At 38.3% G+C, this 23,645-nt stretch overlaps 1 pseudogene; it reads left to right on the top strand.

The window, feature by feature from the left end:
* The first annotated feature begins 21,705 nt into the window (after positions 1 to 21,705).
* LOC124557434 lies at positions 21,706 to 21,888 on the top strand (annotated as a pseudogene).
* The last annotated feature ends 1,757 nt before the right edge of the window (positions 21,889 to 23,645 follow it).

Below are 23,645 nucleotides of genomic sequence, written 5' to 3'. Positions count from 1 at the left end.
CTAGGCTGCTGAAAGGTGTCCCCAGTTGTAGCCACTGTCCTTTCGCCACAAAATGAGAAAATTGTAGGTGGTTTCAAACGGAACCACTTCCCCTGAGAGGGTTAAATTTTCTGGGAAAATAAACGGCCCTAGTAACTGGTCACACACAACACCATATAAGACACTGACACTGAATCTGCGTTGAAATTGAGATATTTCCATAGCATGGGGATTTTCATCTGCCCAGACATGCATGTTGTAGATGCCATCTCTTGTAAAGTTTGCCTCATCACTGAACATTATGAAGAGATGGAGCTGCCAATTTCCATTTTACCAGCTACAAATCTGCAAACTGTTGGCACAATCCTGTGGCTCTAAATAGTGAACTTAATGCACATGAAAATGATACAGTCCATTCTTATGAAGAATCCTACATTGTGAAACGTTCATTCGGGTAGCTAGGCGTCTTGCACTTGAACGAGGTCTGCACTCTACTGTATTAAAAATGTTTTCCTCTTCTTGAACGTCACGATGTCTTTCGGAGTGAATGTGAATACTGGGAAGAGAGCCAGTTTCTAGCAGTGTTCGATATCTTCACCAAATATCTTAAAGAGAGTGCACTTATTTTTTGTAATATGTCAATTAGGAAGCAGCATGTATGGAACAACAGCAAAAAAGTGTGTGCAGGCTACACTGAGTTGGGCAACGTTGTGAATGTAGATGCTGAAGAACTGGCTACTGAAGATTTATTATTTCAGACAGTGTCATATACTGAAGATTAAAGTGTCCAGTTGCATATTTCTTTGCGAGTAAACTGTCATCAGACGTAATGACTGAAATTCTGAGAGTTTGTGTACTGAAACTGTTTTCTGTAGGTGTTCTTGTGAGATCAGTGCCATGTGATGGTGCTGCTGACAAAATTCAGACACTGAAGAATCTTGGCTGCTCATTGAACCTTGAAAATTTTACCCCTTACTTCAAGCATCTTGCCAATGACAGTAATGTTCATGCAGTTCTTGAGCCATGCCTCATGCTGAAATTAGTTCATAACACTTTAGCTTAAAAGAAAATTATTAACTTTGAAGCTGGAGATGTGAAGTGGGACTTTATTTTTAAATTACATTACCTGCAAGAGTGTGAATCTTTAAAAAATGCAGTTCACTCTCTGGTTCAGATGTGAATTTCTATAATAAGGAAATGAATGTCTCTTTACAGGCCCGGACAATGAGCTACAGTGTTGTTGATGCCATTTAATTTCTAGAGAGTTCTCAGCACACAGATTTTCATGGCGCTTTTTCCACTGTATAATTCATCAGAATTATTGGTAAACTGTTTGATGTGTGCAACTCTAGGAATATTTATACCAAGGGCTTTAAATAACCATTGAGAACTGAAAACGTAAACTGTTGGACTGAACTTCTGTGTTGTGCAGAATACTTCCTTCAAACATTAGGGATTGATGGTGTGTGTGCATTAGTACATCTACAAAAAATATTTGTACTGGGATTTTTGATGTGCATTAATGGTGTTAGAAACCTCTCACAGGGGTTTCTATTTCATGTTACTGAATCTCTAAAGTATTTCTTAACATACAGACTCTCACAAGATCATCTAGAACTCTTTTTCTTGCTGCTCTGAGAACAATGTTGCTCAAGAACAATGTTACTACAAGTGAGAAGAGTAATGTAGATGACACTGAGAAAGTGAGCTCTTCCAATGTTCATGAATTCATGTGCCATAAGAAGCAAAGTGGTAACTTCACTGATGATAGTGAAGATAGTACTTACTTTGAGGCCCTTGACTCAGCACCACTCAGTGAATACCAGAAGCTTATTACCTATTACGTGTCAGGATATGTTGTGAGAAAGCTTATGCAAATGTTAAGATGTACTGAGAGCAAAGACTTATTAATGTTCCTTACAAGTGCCCAAATGATCACATTCACTGCAAGACTCCTGTGGCAAATCCAACTGCCTCTATCATGAAGTTTGACAGATGTGGTTTCCTTTAAACTCAATACATTTTTTTGTGACAGGCTTATTAATTATGTTGGTTCTTTCTTATGTAAACAAGCCAACGTATTGGGCAAAGCGCATATGCAAGTCTCTGCCACTGACTGTGAAGACATGCCTGAGTCAAGTTAATATGATGGATTGCTACTGTGTACCTTCAGATTAGATTAAAGGAACACACAAAAAAGCAACAGCTGCTGCACAGGGTAACTTCTTGCATGAGGCAGAGGTTGGTGAAGCTAATTACATTTGCCAATGTATGACGTGTATATACAGGGTGCATCACCAAGTTTTCCCCCAGTTGCTGGAGGTTTGTAGGGAAGCAGCCTACTCACGCTGTAGTAAATTCACATCAGTTTCCATTGTGTGCCAGCCAGTCTGCTGTAACTAGCTCTGACGTCATAAATGTTGCGCAATACCTTAAAAATCAAGCACATGAACTAAAACTTTTCTAGCATGTCAGAAATAATACTAAATTAATGTGTGTTAAATATCAGTTCGATAACTTCAGCCATTTCCGAGATTTGGACGTTTTTCTGGAAAAATCATTGGCGCAACAGAACAGAGCTAGAGACTTCAAAATTTATATTTAGATTCATCTTTCATAATGATTTAATAAAAACAGTACTTTGGATTTCACATATTAAGATTTTAGTGGAAATTCATGATTTTCTGGTTTTCGTCTCAAAACTGAAGGAAGCAAGATAGATTAAGTAGGCTAGTAAATAAGGCTAGGATGTTTAGATTTAAATAGGTTGGAGGTCCGCTATGATTATGAAAATGTGTAAAGTTTCTTTTTAATACCTATAAAATTATAGCGATAGCGGATCTCAACAGGGCCAGTTCAGAGCTCATCTAGTGCGTGCAGGGCAATTAAATTAATTCTCTCGCCTAAAGTATTTAACTTAGCCACGTCAAAATTTTATTATCAATACTTACCTGCATGCTGAATGCACGTTTAATTTAAGAGCTTCTTCGGCCATCAGCCAAAGAAGCTATAACTTATTATGTATCTTGAAGTGGTGCGTTACTAGCCCAGCGGCTAGTCGGGAGAGCGGATTTGATCAGGCGATCCCTCAGCCGTCCGCACCGCGGCTATATATATAAGAACACTGCGCGAGGAAGCAAGGCCCCAGTTCTCTCCAGCCGCTGAATGACACGCCATCTGTGTCGGTAGTCGCGTCGCATCAGTGTATCTGCTACAAACAGCCTCGGGTGCCGTATTAAGTTACTAGAGATATGCGGAACCATGAAAACATTTTATGTGAAGTGTTAATTCTGGAATGATTTTCATTATCTAGCTTCAGTTTGCGTTTTGTCGTATTTTCACGTGCCGTCGCGGGACAGACATTCTACCAAATATTTAGTGTGGCGTTTGATGAAATATTTTCATCAAATTTTGGCGAGCATTCTTTTTAATATTTAATTCGGACATTTATAGTTGCATCAGCGCATTAGACTCTGAACTGCTCTGTTAGTTAGGTTGTAGGGATACTTGTGTTTTTTATCAGTGAATTTCAGAATATACTCAACTATTTTGGAAAACCGTTTTTGATTAGAAATCCCGGACAATCTCCTAATTCCTCAGAGCTATAAGCTGCAGCTATAAGAACATTCTCAGGTAAAGTGGGCACTAGGATATCTATTTACTGGCTCCAAGTTTTATTAAATCACTTTCTGGGGGTCACGGAGTAAATAGAGAGCCAGTGTTGAGAACGGCAAAAGACAGCAATAACAACATTCTAAAAGCTAGAAACTGATTCAACACGCAAGCGTATATCCAGCAATAGATTTACTATTATTACAAACTTATACATCCGCCGCCCCACATATGGTGCATCGGCCGGGAAAACAACTAAGTGAAAGTGATTTTTAACTATTCGGATTCGCGAGTGAAATGCGACACGCAACTGAGTATAGAACAGTGAATGTGTTACGTGTGCATGTGGACGACGCAATTGGATTAACAACGCATCTGGATTGACGGAGCTGGCACTGAGTCTAGCGGTGCTGCCGGCATCGCGAGAAGCCAGTCTCGCCGCACCGCAGTCGTCCGCTGGAGCAGCCGACGCAGAGCCTGCAATTGCGGGCCACGCTAACACACAACAGCCGTCGGAGAGCCGTCTGCAGTTCAACGTGCCACGTCGCATCAGGAATCCTGGTACGCCGCGCCGGCAACGCCATACGTCGTGCAGAAGGAACTAAGTTAAGTGAAAAGCTGTTAAAAAAATTTACTAACCTGCACTAAAAGACTGTTGGCGATGGAACCGCCAAAAGAAACTGAGGTTAAACTTAAATTAGAACCTATGTCTGTTGAGGGAACTGTAAATACAGACAACGGTTCGAGTGTAAATATGCATGAAAGTAGTAATGTTAAAGTGAAATATGAAGTGTTGTCTCCTGACAGTAGTGTGGGAAGGGGCAATGATTCAATAATAGAGACCCCTGTAGTAAAGCGGAAAGTAGAAATTGTAAATTTATTGGATGATAGTTTCTCTGATGAATTAAAAATGAAACAGTCATCAGAAATGGTAGAGTTTAAGAAGAAGAAGTTAGATATGACTAATCAATCAGAAGTTTCAGTTAGTTTTGATGATTCTGGTGTTGGAGCTAGTTTTTCGTCACCTGAGTGAGATAAAAAGCCAGCTCGTGAGCAACCCAAAGATGCTGGGGCTGTTGATTTAAATGTTATATTACAAGCAATAGCTGCCAGCAATGCTGAATTAAAGTCTGAAATGGTGGCCAGTCAAACAAATTTTAATAAACGGTTTGAGGCAATGGACAATAAATTAGAATCCAATAATGCTGAATTAAAGTATGAAATTGTGGCCAGCCAAACTAGTTTTAATAAACGATTGGAGGTAATGGACGATACCTTCAAGGCTGGTTGCAATAAGTTGAAAGAGGATCTTGACAGTTTGAATTGTAAAATTGATTGCAATCATGAGGATATTAAGAAAAAGGTTGCTCAACAGTTTTCTGAAATGTATAAAACAGTTAAATCCGAAGTTGCTGAGGTTCGCAAAGACTTCCAAATGGAAGATGCGAAGCTGGAGCACAAGTTAACAGAAAAGATCGAGGCAGAATCTGAACTGTGCTCAGATAGATTTAAAGATGTTAATATAAAAGTAAACATATGTCAAGCAGAAGTAGAAGCAATCAAAACTGACACTACTCATATTGTACAAAGAGTAGATAATGTTGAAACGAAAGTAGAAAATATCAGTACTAACATTGCTAACATTGAAAGTAAAGTAGCTTCAGTAACTTCTGGTAATGGTGGTATACAACAAGTTGTAGCTGCAAACGCCGCTTTTATCGGGTGTCGGCAGTTCTTGCGGTTCGATCCAGATAAAAATATCCACCCGCTAGATTTCTGGAACGATTTTGAAGATGTGATTCCACCAACTTGGTCTGAGCGAGAGAAAATCTCATTTATTAGAAGCCGTTTAGCAGGTGACGCCATGCGTTGGTCAGCTGATGTTATGTTGAAATGTAAAACTTTAGCGGAATTTAAAACAGCTTTTATTAATGAGTATTGGTCTAGCAATAAGCAAAATGAAGTGTTGAGAGAATTTTGGAGTGGAAAACGCTTCAATGCAGGCAAGGAGTCTATTAAAGAGTTTGCTAAGTCATGGATTTCACGTTTGTCACATTTGGCGGAAAAGCTAAAACCAGAAATGATTATACTAGGTCTGGAAGCTAAACTGCCATGGTACTGGCAAACTAGAATTATATCAGCTCCTAGAGACAATCTGGATCGTTTCATTGAGTATTTGGAACGTGTAGAACGTGTTGCTGCCAATGAGGAGCAAGCACGTAATAATAGAATTGCTAATAATAATGGTAGTAATTTTAGGAACGAGCAAAATGGCAATGTAAACATCAGAACAGTAGGTGTTCGCCATCCTAAGAGAGGTAGGAATTGGGGAAATAATTATCAGAACCAACAATGGCATCCAAGGGATAATAATTTTGTTCCAAACAGAAATATGCATGTAAACAACAGTACGGAAAGTAAGGCTATGCCAGCTAACTATAATGAAAATAAAGGAAACAGTAGTAGACCTAGGCAGGAAAACTAGTTCCCGTCTATGAGGACACTGGCGCTCACCAGGCGGTTACTTTTCCTAAGCCAGTAGTTAAGGGAATGGGTAAGACAGATCAGAATACTCAAACTGAACAGATGGATGAAATGTCGGTAGCACCTAAGGATACAACAGAAATATTAGATCACTCACAGTATTTGATAGATACCGTGTTAGAAACGCTTTCTAAGTGGGAAGAGAAAGAGAAGGCGCAACAGTGTAACAGTAGGGATGAGCTACAAAATACTGAATTGACAGGTGAAGAAGCAGAAGAAATTCATGCTTATATTTACGATGAGGATGATGTGCTCTTATCTAAAGTGCCTGTGCAGGATGTTGATAATGTACTAATAGATTTAGGACAGGAGATAAGTAGGAATGTAGAGGGTAGGCTGTTTGTGGTCAATGAACCCAGTAGCTGTGACCAGTTGTCACTTGAGAAGGAAACCGACGATAATGGTGAAAGTGGTTTAGCTGTAACTAATGTTATGCCCGGTCTGGAGGCGCAGAATCGCTCAGACTATAGTAATTTGGCTCATGTTCAGCAAACTAAATGTAATGAAGTCGTGCGGTGTTTCGATTTAAAATTAATAGACAGACTGGAAAAGGCAGCTGAAAATGTAATTCAGGAAACCCCTACACACTGTGACCTAAATGTAATGAAGACAGATGTTGATCACTTTAGTTGGAGACAAATCCAAAAGGAACTACTAGATGAATGTGAGGAACCACCTGTACAACCTAGAATAAGCCACCCTATAATAATAGTGAATATGTTGGGTAACAATGTACGTTGTCTCTTAGACAGTGGAAGTGAGGTGAGTGCAATATCTCAGTCCTTCTTTGATGCATTACCTGGTAAAGACAAACTTACTGTAATGAGGGTATCAGGACTAAGAATAATTGGTGCTACTGGCAAGGTGTCAAAAACAGTAAAGCAAGAAGCTTTGCTACCCTTTAACATAAATGGTAATGTAATTGATCATCCATGTTTAATTGTAAACAATCTCAGTATTGAGGTTTTAATTGGCATAGATTTCTTGTAAAAATATGAGAGTGTTGTTGACTTTGAAAGAAGCCAGTTAAAAATGGTCTTGCCAATAACCGGAGTAATTATAGTACCTTTTAGTGATAAATATGTAGTAACTGATCATGAAACTTGGGAGCTGCCTATACGAGTTCTGAAAAACAGGAGGTATTGGGACGAGGATGTTAATCTTAATAACAATAAGTTGAACACAGAAGAAGAAGAAGAAGCAATTATTTTAGACAAGATAGAAGCTAAGTTGCAGGAAATCGATAAAATTTCCGCCAATCAGAAGGAAGAACTGAGACAGGTTCTAAAAAGGCATCATAAAGTATTTTCGGATCGACCTGGCATAGTCAAGGGTTATGAATGTCAATTACAAGTGAAACCCGGCCAAGTGTTTTTCAGGAAGCCATACCAAATACATGTAGCTAGGAAGGAGGCAGTTCGAAAGGAAATACAGAGAATGCTAGAGTGGGGTGTGATTGAGAAAGCGGTCAGTGAGTACAATAATCCTCTTGTTGTTGTACCAAAAAGAGACGGGAGTGTCAGATTGGTCTTGGACGCTCGTTGGTTGAATGAAATTGTGGTTAGGGAAAGTGATAGACCGCAGAACATGGACGAGTTACTGCAAAAATTCCGGGGAGTAAAATTCTTAACGTCTATGGACATCACGTGTGGGTATTGGAATTTGCCACTGGCGGAAAGTTCAAGGAAGTACACAGCTTTCTTGTACGAAGGAGTTTGTTACCAATACCGTGTGGTACCTTTCGGACTTAATATCTCTGTTTGTGCCTTCGTACGTGTGATGTGCCATGTTTTAGGACCAGCTTTAAGCAATAAAATAACAGTTTACGTAGATGATCTGTTAATAGCAACTCCTACCTGGGAAGAACATATAGCTTTATTAGAGGAAGTGTTAGAGGCTATTGAGAGAGGTGGCATGAAACTAAAGATTGAAAAGACTGAGTGCGTTAAAGAGGAAATAGGTTTCTTGGGATATAGGATAAGTGGAAAAGGTATTCTGCCTGACCCAGGCAAGCTAGCAGTCATTGAAAAATTTGAGGCTCCCAGAAACAAGAAGCAATTGAGATCAATGTTCGGTCTTTTCGGCTTCTATAGGCGTTTTGTTAGTGACCAGGCTTTTAATGCTCCTTGTCTTCACCTCCTGCTGAAAAAGAATACCCCTTGGGTTTGGACAGCAGAATGTCAACAGGCGTTTGAGGTGCTTAAACAGTCTTTAATTAATAGTCCAATTTTGCATCATCCTGAGTTTGAAAAACCATTCTGTATGTCTGTTGATGCTAGTGGCTATGGTATAGCGGTGGAGATATTCCAGGTAGAAATAGAGAACGAACAAGAAGTGCACAAGACTATAGCTTTCGCAAGTCGATCTTTACAGGCAGCAGAGAGAAATTATGGCATCTCAGAACTAGAAGCGTTGGCAATTGTATTTGGGGTACAGAAGTTTGAGCAGTATCTATTAGGTCACAAGATAATAGTTTACAGTGACCATAAGGCTTTGACCTTTTTAAAGACCTGTAAGTTGAGGAATTCTCGTTTGGTAAGATGGTCATTGTATCTCCAGCAGTTTGACCTTGAGGTTAGATATATTCAAGGGAAAGACAATCTGGTAGCTGATGGGTTATCTAGAAGTGCAGAGCTCTGTGATGACGCAGGAATTACAGCAACAGACCCAAATGAAATTCGAATGTTTGCATTGCACGAAGTAAAGGAAGAAAGTGCATTAAAGAGGGTGATTAAGAACTTGAGACGTGAGCAGAATGCAGATGACCAACTGAAATTAGTGAAGAGCTATTTAGGAAATGCGAGCTATCCTAAGGTTTCGCAATACTATTGTTTGCATAAAGGTATTCTGTTTAGGAGGAAAAAGGTAGGTGTTTCTGAGTGGAAGCTGTGCTTTCCCTCACAACATGTAGACTTACTAATCGACTATGTACACCTGAGGTATGGGCACTACGGTGCAAAGAAGTGCATTGCAAAATTACAAGAGAAGGTTGTATTTGACAACATGTACCGCCGTGTGGCCAAGCGTCTAGCATCGTGTGTAGTGTGCCAAAAGGTCCGTGCTGCCAACACCAGAATACAAGGGGATATGCAGTCAGTAGAGCCAACTGAAACCCTAGAATTACTGGCTTGTGATTTGTTTGGCCCTCTTCCTGTTTCGAGAGGTGGTTGCACCCATGTTTTTGTTGTGGTGGATGGATTCAGTAAATATGTTAAGCTATACCCAATTAAAAGAGCAAATGCAAAAACATTGGTTGAAAAGTTGGAAAAAGATTTCTTCGTGAACGTTGGCGTTCCGAAGAATTTGCTGTCTGACAATGGACCTCAATTTACTTCTGATAGATTTAAGGAATGTCTAGATAAGGCCGGCGTGAAACATCTGAAAATATCTGCGTATTTCCCCCAAGGAAATATGAGTGAACGTATTATGAGGGAATTGAATAGGCTTTGCAGAACTTACTGTGCTCGGAAACACTCAAGTTGGGCAGAGCACATTAAGTATTTTGAGAATGTAATTAACAACTTAAGACATGATGCAACTGGTTTTGCACCTTGCGAATTGATGTTTGGCCAAGAACCGCACAATGTGATTGCAGATATGGTAGAATTCCCTATTCTAACGCAAATATCCACAGACGAGAAGAAACTAAAGGCTAGGGCTAATATGAGAAAAAGAGCGTTGGAAAGGAAGAAGCGTCATGACGCAAAAGCTGTACCTACTAGCTTTGAAATAGGTCAATTAGTCCTTGTCAAAACCAAAGAAAAATCAAAGAAAGTAAATGCAGAAACAAAAAAATTTATGTTCGTATACCAAGGACCTTTCAGGATAATAGGAAAGCCACATGCCAATGCATATAGGCTGGAGTACCCAAAAAGTAAGAAGCTATTAGGTCTCAGGAACGTGATTGACCTAAAGAAATTCATAGGTAGTGAATGAATGCTGTAGGGAGGAGGTTGTTCTTTAACCTCTACACAGTGTGGCAGCTGTGCAGTCCCAGCTGTGTGAGATCTTCTTTCCCATTTCAGGTCTCACTCAATCTTCATCTTTCCTATCCCCAAAAATTTCGACCTCTACTTTCCAACACAAAATTTTCCGGTATGATTTTCACGTCAATAATAAGCTAATGAATGCTGTAGGGAGGAGGTTGTTCTTTAACCTCTACACAGTGTGGCAGCTGTGCAGTCCCAGCTGTGTGAGATCTTCTTTCCCTTTCAGGTCTCACTCATCCTTCATCTTTCCTATCCCCAAAAATTTCGACCTCTACTTTCCAACACAAAATTTTCCGGTATGATTATCACGTCAATAATAAACTAATGAATGCTGTAGGGAGGAGGTTGTTCTGTAACCTCTACACAGTGTGGCAGCTGTGCAGTCCCAGCTGTGTGAGATCTTCTTTCCCTTTCAGGTCTCACTCATTCTTCATCTTTCCTATCCCCAAAAATTTCGACCCCTTCTTTCATACTAAAATTTTCCGTTATGGTTATCTTTACAGCATTAAACCAATGAATGCTGTAGGGAGGAGGTTGTTCTGTAACCTCTACACAGTGTGGCAGCTGTGCAGTCCCAGCTGTGTGAGATCTTCTTTTCCATTTAAGGTCTCACTCACTCTTCATCTTTCCTATCTACAAAATTTCGACATCTTCTTACAACACATAAAAATTTCTAACTGTTCTTTACAGCATTAAACTAATGAATGCTGTAGGGAGGAGGTTGTTCTGTAACCTCTACACAGTGTGGCAGCTGTGCAGTCCCAGCTGTGTGAGATCTTCTTTCCTTTTCAGGTCTCACTCACTCTTCATCTTTTCTATCCACCTAAAATTTCTAACTCTTCTTTACAGCATTAAACTAATAAATGCTGTAGGGAGGAGGTTGTTCTGTAACCTCTACAGTGTGGCAGCTGTGCAGTCCCAGCTGTGTGAGATCTTCTTTCCTTTTCAAGTCTCACTCACTCTTCATCTTTTCTATCCACCTAAAATTTCTAACTCTTCTTTACAGCATTAAACCAATGAATGCTGTAGGGAGGAGGTTGTTCTGTAACCTCTACACAGTGTGGCAGCTGTGCAGTCCCAGCTGTGTGAGATCTTCTTTCCCTTTCAGGTCTCACTCACTCTTCATCTTTTCTATCCACCTAAAATTTCTAACTCTTCTATACAGCATTAAACCAATGAATGCTGTAGGGAGGAGGTTGTTCTGTAACCTCTACACAGTGTGGCAGCTGTGCAGTCCCAGCTGTGTGAGATCTTCTTTCCCTTTCAGGTCTCACTCATTCTTCCTCTTTCCTATCCTCAAAAATTTCGACCTCTTCTTTCATACATTAAATTTTCCGGTATGGTTATCAATACAGCATTAAACTAATGAGTGCTGTAGGGAGGAGGTTGTTCTGTAACCTCTACACAGTGTGGCAGCTGTGCAGTCCCAGCTGTGTGAGATCTTCTTTCCTTTTCAGGTCTCACTCACTCTTCATCTTTTCTATCCACCTAAAATTTTCTAACTCTTCTTTACAGCATTTAACCAATGAATGCTGTAGGGAGGAGGTTGTTCTGTAACCTCTACACAGTGTGGCAGCTGTGCAGTCCCAGCTGTGTGAGATCTTCTTTCCATTTCAGGTCTCACTCATTCTTCCTCTTTTCTGTCCTCAAAAACTTCGACCTCTTCTTTCCAGACATGAAAATTTTCTGTCATGGCTATCAAGCCATGAGTTATGTAACCATACTATCTACCGATTAGTGACAAAAAAATACCTAATGTGACAAACCTAATAGTGACAAACAATAGAGAAGTATGACGTAATTAAGATATAAAATGTATTTGAGTAACAAGTATGTATAGTACCCTGGTAATATAATAAGTACAAAGTGTTGTTTTATTGGAAATGGTCCACCAACAGTAATTTAAAAAGATATATGAATTCATGTACAAGCAGGATCTGAAGTGGTAGTGAAACCTAGTGTATGCATTAGAGCTAGCTAATAAATAGTAAGAAAGAGATTGCTTAGTGTTATGAAAAATATGCAGATAAGTTGTAAGGATGAACTCACCTGGTGTAGCAAGGAAAGGCAGTGTAATAGAATTGAGCAGTGTTTGTGGTTGAGACGTGAAGGACACGTCCCTGAAGTATTTATAAGGTTGGAGCTGGCCATTATTTTAGTGTAGTGTGTGACAGGATACACCTACATGTATTGAGGTTATGAGTTGGAGGCGTGAATGCGACCATAGGTACCCTTATGTTAGATGAGACAGAGCAGCTCATGGTGTCCTATAGGTTTAAGGAATTTAGCATTACGCTCGTCCATAATTACTTGATGCACTTTAGTGGTAGGTCCACGAGAGACTACCTGAGGTTTCAGCGTCCGATCGAGTGGAAATGGATTGCCACGTGAGCAAACTAATCCACTGCAATACACTATGAATATGAAATAAATGTGCTGTCCTATGCTTTAAATATTAATAGAGTGAGTGTTAAATAAGTACATACACTAGCAAAATAAATAAATAACATACTGACAGACGTGAAACATTATTTTAGCTCAGCATAAATACACTTCAAAGTAAGTAAGTACCTAATTGCAGATGTGGAACTGACAACAGCAGAGGACCAATAAGTGGATTTAGTAGTCAACTAAACGTAGTGTGTTTTGAACACTCACAACTGTACTATTACCAAAAGTTACTCACATGTACAAAGAAGCTGAGAAAACAACCACTAATCATACTCATACTATCTCTAAGAATAAAGTAATCAAAGATGAGTCAGTTAAGTAAATAAAATGCAGATTTGTCAGGAATGTACCGAGCATTGGTTCAGTGTTCCGGCCCAGAAATAAGAAATTCAGATTAAATATGATTTATGATTGTATGCCTTGAGCATAAATTTTCTCTAGTACCTGACTAAAGGCGTTTGGAGCCATTTGTTTACCGATTTTATGACAATTAAGTAACCACGAGAATAAAATTGAAAAAATTCTGTTAACTTTGTTCCAGCAACATATTGAAGGATAAAATGTATATATCCCCATTTCATTGTGACCCACCCATAGATATTAAGTGGACAGAGTCTGAGGCACTCTTTTTGTTTGTTCTACAGGACAAACCAGATAATGGCAGCCTGGTAGCTGCGTGAAAGCGTGGAGTGACTTGGACACAACTCACAGTGACCCCTCCCCTTTCCCCCATGTAATTTAGAGAGAACGTGAAGGACGCACACCATAGCATCTTCCCCTTCTCTACCCTTGTGAATGGAAGTGGAGGACGCCAGCCAAAGCGGCTACAACCACGTGTGTAAAAATTATTTGTGAACTTTTCTTTCAGGTTTAGAAAAGACTGCTAAGAGATAATCATCTGTTTATGTATCATGTTATTTTCTTTGAATTTGTGTATGTAAAAATGTATTTAATGTAGTTAAGATTTTCATAATTTTTCAATTTGTATGTGTTTGTTTGTCTAAGGCAATATGTATGCCAAAATATTTCATTGACTTTGCTTAAAATTTTGAGTAATGACATTGTTTAAAAGGCAGTGAACATGCCTACAATTTAAATAATTAATGTAGGTAATCAGTTTTCTTTAATGTTTATACAGGTTTATATTTCAATTTTGATGTTTCATAGGAAGTTAAACTGTACTCTTGCTTCCCTTTTTGTAATTAAATTTTTTTTTCATTCATTAACATTCATAAACAAAAAATTTAAGTAGAGGGTGATGTAGGGAAGCAGCCTACTCACGCTGTAGTAAATTCACATCAGTTTCCATTGTGTGCCAGCCAGTCTGCTGTAACTAGCTCTGACGTCATAAATGTTGCGCAATACCTTAAAAATCAAGCACATGAACTAAAACTTTTCTAGCATGTCAGAAATAACACTAAATTAATGTGTGTTAAATATCAGTTCGATAACTTCAGCCATTTCCGAGATTTGGACGTTTTTCTGGAAAAATCATTGGCGCAACAGAACAGAGCTAGAGACTTCAAAATTTATATTTAGATTCATCTTTCATAATGATTTAATAAAAACAGTACTTTGGATTTCACATATTAAGATTTTAGTGGAAATTCATGATTTTCTGGTTTTCGTCTCAAAACTGAAGGAAGCAAGATAGATTAAGTAGGCTAGTAAATAAGGCTAGGATGTTTAGATTTAAATAGGTTGGAGGTCCGCTATGATTATGAAAATGTGTAAAGTTTCTTTTTAATACCTATAAAATTATAGCGATAGCGGATCTCAACAGGGCCAGTTCAGAGCTCATCTAGTGCGTGCAGGGCAATTAAATTAATTCTCTCGCCTAAAGTATTTAACTTAGCCACGTCAAAATTTTATTATCAATACTTACCTGCATGCTGAATGCACGTTTAATTTAAGAGCTTCTTCGGCCATCAGCCAAAGAAGCTATAACTTATTATGTATCTTGAAGTGGTGCGTTACTAGCCCAGCGGCTAGTCGGGAGAGCGGATTTGATCAGGCGATCCCTCAGCCGTCCGCACCGCGGCTATATATATAAGAACACTGCGCGAGGAAGCAAGGCCCCAGTTCTCTCCAGACGCTGAATGACACGCCATCTGTGTCGGTAGTCGCGTCGCATCAGTGTATCTGCTACAAACAGCCTCGGGTGCCGTATTAAGTTACTAGAGATATGCGGAACCATGAAAACATTTTATGTGAAGTGTTAATTCTGGAATGATTTTCATTATCTAGCTTCAGTTTGCGTTTTGTCGTATTTTCACGTGCCGTCGCGGGACAGACATTCTACCAAATATTTAGTGTGGCGTTTGATGAAATATTTTCATCAAATTTTGGCGAGCATTCTTTTTAATATTTAATTCGGACATTTATAGTTGCATCAGCGCATTAGACTCTGAACTGCTCTGTTAGTTAGGTTGTAGGGATACTTGTGTTTTTTATCAGTGAATTTCAGAATATACTCAACTATTTTGGAAAACCGTTTTTGATTAGAAATCCCGGACAATCTCCTAATTCCTCAGAGCTATAAGCTGCAGCTATAAGAACATTCTCAGGTAAAGTGGGCACTAGGATATCTATTTACTGGCTCCAAGTTTTATTAAATCACTTTCTGGGGGTCACGGAGTAAATAGAGAGCCAGTGTTGAGAACGGCAAAAGACAGCAATAACAACATTCTAAAAGCTAGAAACTGATTCAACACGCAAGCGTATATCCAGCAATAGATTTACTATTATTACAAACTTATACATCCGCCGCCCCACAGGTTCTTCCTTAGGTTATTTGGAACAAAAACTGTAAATACAGTAATATGATCAGATCCATAATTGAGCAGCTACAGTAACTGAAAAACGTAGCAAAGTGGCAGAAAAAACTTTTATTGTAGGATTTCGGTATCAAAAATGCACATAATGATTAGTTGAAACAATCATGTAGCATTCAGAGTGGATCAGCAAGTGTTCAAAATTTCCTCTCTGCATTTGAAGGTAACGATTTGCACGGGTTTCTTTTTTTCAGTACTTCTAGTGAAGACAGCTGTTGTTTCCATCTTTTTTCCACGCCACTTCAATTTCATCTGCAGTCGTCTCACTTTTTTCCTAAGGGCCACAATTCTGTGAGAGACATCAGTCTGAACACTTGCATCATACTTCTCATGATCGACATCGGCTTCACACAACGCATTTATCATTTGGATCTCATTCATTTCCTGAAACAAAATTAAAGGAATCTATCAGCAACTATTAGAAATTCAGAAAGATACATTAACAGCAATGTGTATCCTTGTTGTTAATGTAATACGTGGTTTTACCTCAGAAAATAATGATTTGTTCCGAATGAACTGCCTCCTTCAAAGTATTTCCACTTGCAAATGGCCTGGAAAACTGAATAAACTTTGTATAGCGTCATACTTCAGTAGCTGTCTATCAGCTCCTGGGCGAAACATGTAGCTGCTTTTTATAAAAGGAGATCTACAAATGACACTGTGTTTCAATGACATCCAGTATTCCCTTTGTACTGCATGCACCCATTTCTTTAAAAGTTCTGGACGTGAGTGAGGAAAACTGAAAAGATTTTAGATATCTTTTTACAGTATTTGAATTTCTCGAACATTTTTTCCTTAAGTATATAGAAGCATATGTAACTTACAGATGGAGTTGACTACCATGTCCTGGTGTCCCTCGATTACTGTATTACTATACAATATAACTCTTGACCATGTTTGCCAAAAAAGAAACAGAATCACTGTAAAATCATAAGTAGGAAGAACGATAAGAACTACTACTGTCCCATTACAATATGGTGACCTCACTAAGTCATGAGTTTCTAGGCAGAGACGCCTTGAGTAGTCTCTCCAGTTTATTATCGAATTCACTGGTTTTGTCTCACGGTGATTCCTGCTTGGTTTTTCGCCTACGTCGGGAAATGCCGTCTGCTAGCACATCTTTGGTGTTTTACTTCATTAGACACTGATACTTGTATCCAATTTTTCATTGCTCTGCATAATTATACATGTCTTGCGTTTTACACAGCACACTTTTTTGTAGACCACTGTTTACTGCTTCTAAGTGTGCACTGTTTTGTAGTGTAGCCAACATAACATTGCCACTAGTTTGTCTTTGTCCTATAATTTTTTTGTTAATTGTATGTGTGTTACTCTATTTAGTTATGGTGGTGTGTGTTTATATACTGTGTAAGAGTAGTGAAGAAATAGTGGTGGAGTGCTTTTTCTCTAGGTGGTGGAGGGAGAAGTAATGATGAATGGACATAAGTGTATAGTAGCATGATGGAGTACGGGTTGGAGGAAAAGGTGAGGAGCAAGAAGTGAAGTGAAACTGGGAGGGGGGAGGGTTTTGGGTGGGAGGGGATGGAGGATGGAAGGCTCTTTTCTTTTCCATGTTATTTCTTCGGTTAGTTTGTATAGTGTCTGGTTTCCAATATTTATTTGGCCATTGAGCAACTGTTTATTTTGTGTTAATGCTTTGTGAATGTGGAAATTTTCTTGGAAAGGTAGGAAGTGTCTGTCTTTACTGATTCTTATGTGTTCATAGCTTTTTCAGTATTGCTTGCTCTGTGGTATTATTGTTTTAGATTATCTGCAAATGTTGAATGGTTTGTACCACATTTAAATGCTCTGACGTGTTGTTTATACCTTGTGTTGAATGTCCTGCCAGTCATTTCAGTGTACATTTGCTCACAATCTCTGCAAATGAGCTGATAGATACCAGATCGTTGGTATCTGTTTGCTTTTGATTTCAGTTTTGGGATGTGCTTCTTTACTGAGGTTTTTGTTTCGTAAGCAATGTTTATAGCTTGATTTTTGTATATGCTACCTATTTTATGTGTGAATCTGTTTTGATAGGTCATTGTATGCCTTTTTTGTGATAGTGCAGGTTGTATGTGTTGGTGTGGTTCAGTTAGTTTTTTTTTAATTTTTTGTCTGTTTATTTTTCTGTTTAGTTTGTCTACCATTATTTCTTTGTGTCCATTTTAAATGTCGTTTGTTTTATAACGGCCAGCTCTTTCCAGTAATCATATTTGTTTAGAGGTATCCTGTTCAACTTATTTAACATGTATCTGAGTGCAGCCTGTTTCTGATTCTGCATGTGGATTGAGGTTGCATTTAAAATAATGCCACTTGTTGTGGGTTTTCTGTATATGTCAAATGTGTGATTGTTATTGTCTTTTGTTACGGTTATGTTTAGAAAGTTGAGTGAGTTTTCGTGTTCTTCTTCTATTGTGAGCTTTATGTTTTTGTGTAGAGTATTTATGTCTTTGTGCAGTTATTGTAACATATTTTTAGGTTCATCTGCCATGCATGTTATGTCATGTAAAGATCAAAAACAGTCTGAAAGCAGTAAAAGTTACGGCAAGCCGCTAAAAATGAGTGGCAGAAAGACGAAATTAAGTCACTATATAAGAGAAAACAGACACCAAACCTAGAATTATATGAAATTCACCTTCAGATAGCAAAAAGTTAAAAATTTTCCTACTTTCATGAACATACAAATGAAACAGTAAAATTGTTACAGTTATAACACAATGAAATTATTTTGAATTCAATCAAGAATACAGGAAGAAGGTTTACTCATGGCTTTACCCATTTCACGAATATTAGCTAACACTTTTATGAATCATATAGAAAAAATAATATTTGAAGACATAATAACAAATAAAAGCTACATCATCATCGACTGGTACAGGTACATAGATGACATAATATGCATGGTACATGCTTTACCTCAATAAAGCAAAACGAGTCTAGTGAAAAAACACGCATTTTCTTGTCGTTGTAACAGTGGAACGGAAATACCCTTGGAAAATAAACGCACTTTACGGGAGCACCCCTCATCGAACGCTAACAAAAGTCGATAGTAGTTTCTACTATCTTCGATAACGGCGTGTGACGCCATGTTTGCACGATGTACTGTGAACGTAGGCTACCCTCACAAAAGTCAATACACGGCCTCTGTTGCGTTCGATACAGCGTGTACACGTCATAATGACGTCACACATGGTCTTGACTGAGTGAACTTCTATTGGAGGGTTGACAACTAGCGCCACAGGTGACCAAGCAACGAAATTCCAAACAGAAGCACCTGCGCAGCAGAGGGAGGAGCGTCTGGATGAAGGTAAGAGCACCAATGGCCCTTTGTTAAGTTTTACCGCGTAATCAATTTTCATGCAATATTGTCGTATACCTGTGACTAAAAAGCGTCATCTCAGTGGTTAAATTATAATAGTAGCGCATTTTGGTTGTGCAATGGTCGGAAGGATCTGGGGCCTTTTGTACTGCTAATTATTACAGCTAATAGTTTGACTAATATTAAAACGATTGGCTGCTTTGCCACGATGTAGTCGATGCTTACCAAATTAAATTTCGGATCAATACATTATATTCTCAACTGCCTGGCTATAAGTATGCCTCATCGAAAGTATGTCGTCTCTAGTAACAGTATAGAGAGGAGTGTTCGATACGAGCGTCGGGTGTGACCAGTGACGCAGGAAACATGCGGCAAACGCCGTAAACAATATGACGATTATATCGTGAAGTTATCGTAGAGTTTTTTCAAAAAGGCTAAGGTACAGATCAGTCTCCCATCACAACCAATTTTTTATGCTTTCTTGTTCGTAGCCTTCGACAGCTTTTTTTTAAAAAAAAGAAAAAAAAACAGCAATTAAATTTACGTCACTGGCCAAAGCCGACGAATCCTATCGAACTTTCCCCTTGCTCCGTAAGTACACACTAATATGTGCCTGTCAAATCAGTGGCCTTGAGAAGAAAATGTAAGTTTTCCCACAGTGTTTTAAGGGAGAAACCTTTGTTTTGGTCATAATAAAACAACGGATTGCACCCCCCATCCCCGCCCATCCTCCCCCGACTTCATCCAGTGCCTGCTCCTCCCATTTTCAGCGTCATGCGCTATACGCCCGGCCACTCACAGTAAATTACGCATGCACAAAGGCGCATGCGTAGTTGCGCTCTGTTGGAAGTACACCAGAGAAAAACCATTGCATCTGAACATTCGTGACAATCTAGCTAATCAATATGATTGCTGCTCATTTCATTCGCAGCTAACCACTCCCTCAGAAATCGCGACATATTCAGAAAAAAGGGTCAAATATTTGTGACAAGAACGAAAATGACATTGCTGGTTTTCTCACTCTCAGCAATTTCGTCTTTGCCTTTTTGATCAGACTGATGTCACAAAATGGAACTCATTACTGATAGAGCACGCATATCCTACTTTCGAACGTGCTTTTTTTCGACTCTACGACGACACGCCCTAACCGCAGGATCACAGCTAACGCGTGCATAGTAATGCTTTAACATTGGTCATCATAAATTTTCTCATGATTTCTACGGATGTCGTTAACTGAAATTTAATTATAACAAGTTGCACCCAGAGTGCTAAATCTTCATGGCTTCTTTGCATTATAACGGCGTACTGCCGTTAACGCTTAAGTTATAGTACAGAAACAATCGAAATATGATGGAGCCAACATGGAGTCCCAAGGGTAGCGAGCGAGTGACGTCACGTGAGCGCTTTCCGATTTCAGCCGAAAGCCAGAAGCATATTGATTTTTCTACGCCCATCCAAGGCCCTCCCGCAACCATAAAAATCAAAAGTTTCGATTTTTGAAAATTTGTGATAAAACTTTCAATGACAAATGACTTTTAATAAAATACTGTTTCGAAATGAACGCTTTTAAAACTTAATTTCTTATAATTAAAAAAAAATCCTGGAAAATGCCGAACGACATTCCATCACGTTCCGGCCGAAATGAAACCCTGGTTAGAATACTGGGTTTTCAGGTTAATTTATTGGCTCTGAAGGTAATCCGATAAAAATAGGTGTGGGAAACATGCTTTGGTATAGCATAGGAGATGGGGAAAGTAGGGTAGACATACAACTGGAACTGCCTTGTGTTGGTAGGAGTTACATCGTCTGGCAGCACTGTCAAGTCCTGTCAAACAGGCGGTAGGGCATTGAGAGTAGTGGATTGAAATTCGAAATTAGGTAAGGTTCTGGGGTAGTTTTCGATATTTACACGTACTCGTGAGACTATTGTGTTATTTAATGTTAGTTGCGTTTTTGTAACGCCTACGTGTGTAAGTGTAAACATAATGCAATTAACCCTCTCAAAATCGATATTCCGGTGTTAAAGGGCGTGGAGGGGCGGGGGTTGTACTTTATGCTCACTTTTTGAAAATATTGTATCTGAGGTGGGGGGGGGGGGGGGGGGCGGGCCGGATGTTATTTATGTTCACCTTTTGAAAATATTTTGCTCTTGGTCACATAATTTATATTTTAAAATTCTGAAAAAATATTTATTTTTAAAGAAGTCGTGTACCAGATTCCCAAAATGTTTTTAATTGTTCAATAAAACTTAACCCATAATTTTAAGTCTCAGTAGCAATGACTTTCCAATGAGCGTCATATTAAGTATTTTCAGTTTCAGGGCCCTTCTAGCACTCCAGTGTCTCATTAAAAAGTATGCTGTGAGAAGTCAACAAGAAATAATTAACGAAATTTTTATTTTAAAAAAATGTGGTGATGACAAAGAAGCCCCCCCCCCCCCTTTCCTCCCTTTTTGTGGTACTGGTTACTGGAAGGGTGTACATATTTTGAAGGTAGAATATGCTAAAAGATATTTTCATAGCCTAGAACCAGTTTATACATCAGTAACTCTTCAAAAAGTCTGTTGTTAATGAGGGAACAACAATTAACAAATTTTGGTTTTATTTATTTAGGGTGATATATGCAATTTAGATTTTCCAGACGTTATAATATGCAGTTATTACAGGACTTCAGAACAAAGCTCACAATGAAGATTTAGGAAATTATCGCCCAGTTTCCTTGCTGACATCTATTTCCAAAATATTCAAAAAATGTAATTTACTTAAGAGTAGTTGCACATGTTAAGTGGGAACAATTTATGCAGCATGTCACAGTTTGGATTCCAGAAAGGTTGCTCGACTGAGATTGCTATTTATACAGTTACTCATCATATTGGACAAATCTTAAACAATAATAATAATAATAATAATAATAATAATAATGACAGTTGGTATTTTTTGTGATCTCTCCAAGGCCTTAGATTGTGTAAATCATTATACTCTCTTATAAAAGCTCCTTTTGGCTAAAATCAAAGTGTAGTATCTGTTCTTATTAGCTTAATATCTGATACATCTTGCATCGCAGGACCAGAATATTAAACTCATTTTTGGCTCATGACGGAGTGCTTCAAGTTTTCTGGAACTGATGGCTTTTTACTAAGCTGGTTTGAGTCATACTTGACAAACAAAAGACAAAAGCTTGTGCTGAATAATTCATAATTCAATGTCAGAATTGCATGAGCAGGAATAAAATGATGGTGTTCATTAATGTTAACAGTTAATCATATGTACAAATCCTGTAAACTGATTCATTCCACATCGTTTCAATAAAAGAGTCATTAAAATGATCTGTACTATATGTAACCTACCCACCTCTACCTATCTCCTCTCCCCCCCCCCCCTCCCCCCCCCCTCTCCCCATTAATACGTGTTACTAAAAACATGTTGGTGTTATGAGGGTTAAGTGTTACAAATAGGCATTCTTCCCTCAAATGCCTTAAAAAATAAATTGATTTCAGAAAGGATAGTCATTGTGTATATTGTTTATTGTGCCCACATATGTTGCTTATGCAAATGAACAATGTTCACCTTAGGAAGATGTATCAGACCATCATAAACAATAAATAATAACTTATATTTACGGGTGTTACTGTCTTATGTTAAGACACCATTTAATGACAGGCTTATTGGAGAACAGTGATATAACTTCTTCCCCGAGAAATGATGAAAAGAAACTTCATGAAGAATTTTTTTTAACACGGTGCTATGTTTTGTGCCAACTTTCAAGAAGCAGTTAATAAAATTAATACAAAGACAAATCAACATTCTGGGTTTGTTAATTAGCTTATTGTGAAAATATCATTTTATTTTCTTCAAGCATACTTCCACAAATTTGTTTTCCTTGTTTCTAACATTCCTTTCGCCTTTGTTATTGCATCCGCATTTGCAATTTATTGTATTACTTTTTATTGCCCTCCTGCTGATAAACAGATATGTATGAGCTTCCAGCATTCTGAAATAATTGCAGGTCTGCGACGTCTGGTAAACAGTACAATGAAAAACCAGCCAAAATCGCAAATTCCATTTTCTTTTATTTACCTGATAACTAGTTTGTGCCAGAGACCCATTTTAAAATCGTCCTACAGGACAGAAAACCAAATTTACACATGTACAATACAGATATTACCTTATTTTGGAGCACATGCCAGGAAAAACATATTGTTTCAAGACTTACGTAACATAGTCAAAATGGTATTTATGAAAAGACACATACAATATCAAAAATATATACTTATTATGAAGTGAAAATGAACAGTTACAGTGCATACAGATTACCGGCAGTCTACTACTGTTGCTGTAAGGAAACCTTGGGGAGGTGGTGCTCTATCAGGATATAGGAAACATTTCGTATGTATTACAATGTTCTCCAACCCTCAAAAATACAAGAGTTAATACCATAACAGTGCAAGTCAACAATAAAACTAATACTTTTGAAATCTGTACCAAAAGCAGTCACATACTTAAAATCATTGAACAGTAAAACACAGCAGTGTAACATATTGTGCATATGGCAAAGTTGTATGTCATGTTGGAATGTAAAAATCATTACATGTGAACCACAGTATTAGTATTAAGGAAAAAAGAAATAATAGGACATTGAAAAAAAAAAAAAAAAAAAATCTGAACTTGCAACCCTTTAGAAGCATAAAAACCTTACCAATAACAATCTTTAAAAACAATTTTTTTCCTGATATGTCCCAGGTAAAAACATACATTAAACCACAAAGTTGTCTTTCATAAAGCACTAAAAATGTACTTGCAATCCTGGTATAAACACATTCATGGACACATATGGTGGGAATGGGGTTGTAAAGAGAGAGAGGGGTAGGGGGTGGGGTGGAGGGCTGGAGAAACATGTAGGGGGAGAATGAAAATGGAG

Source organism: Schistocerca americana, chromosome X (assembly GCF_021461395.2).
Source record: "Schistocerca americana isolate TAMUIC-IGC-003095 chromosome X, iqSchAmer2.1, whole genome shotgun sequence".
Lineage (NCBI taxonomy): Eukaryota > Metazoa > Arthropoda > Insecta > Orthoptera > Acrididae > Schistocerca > Schistocerca americana.
This window is presented reverse-complemented; position numbering and strand designations above follow the sequence as displayed.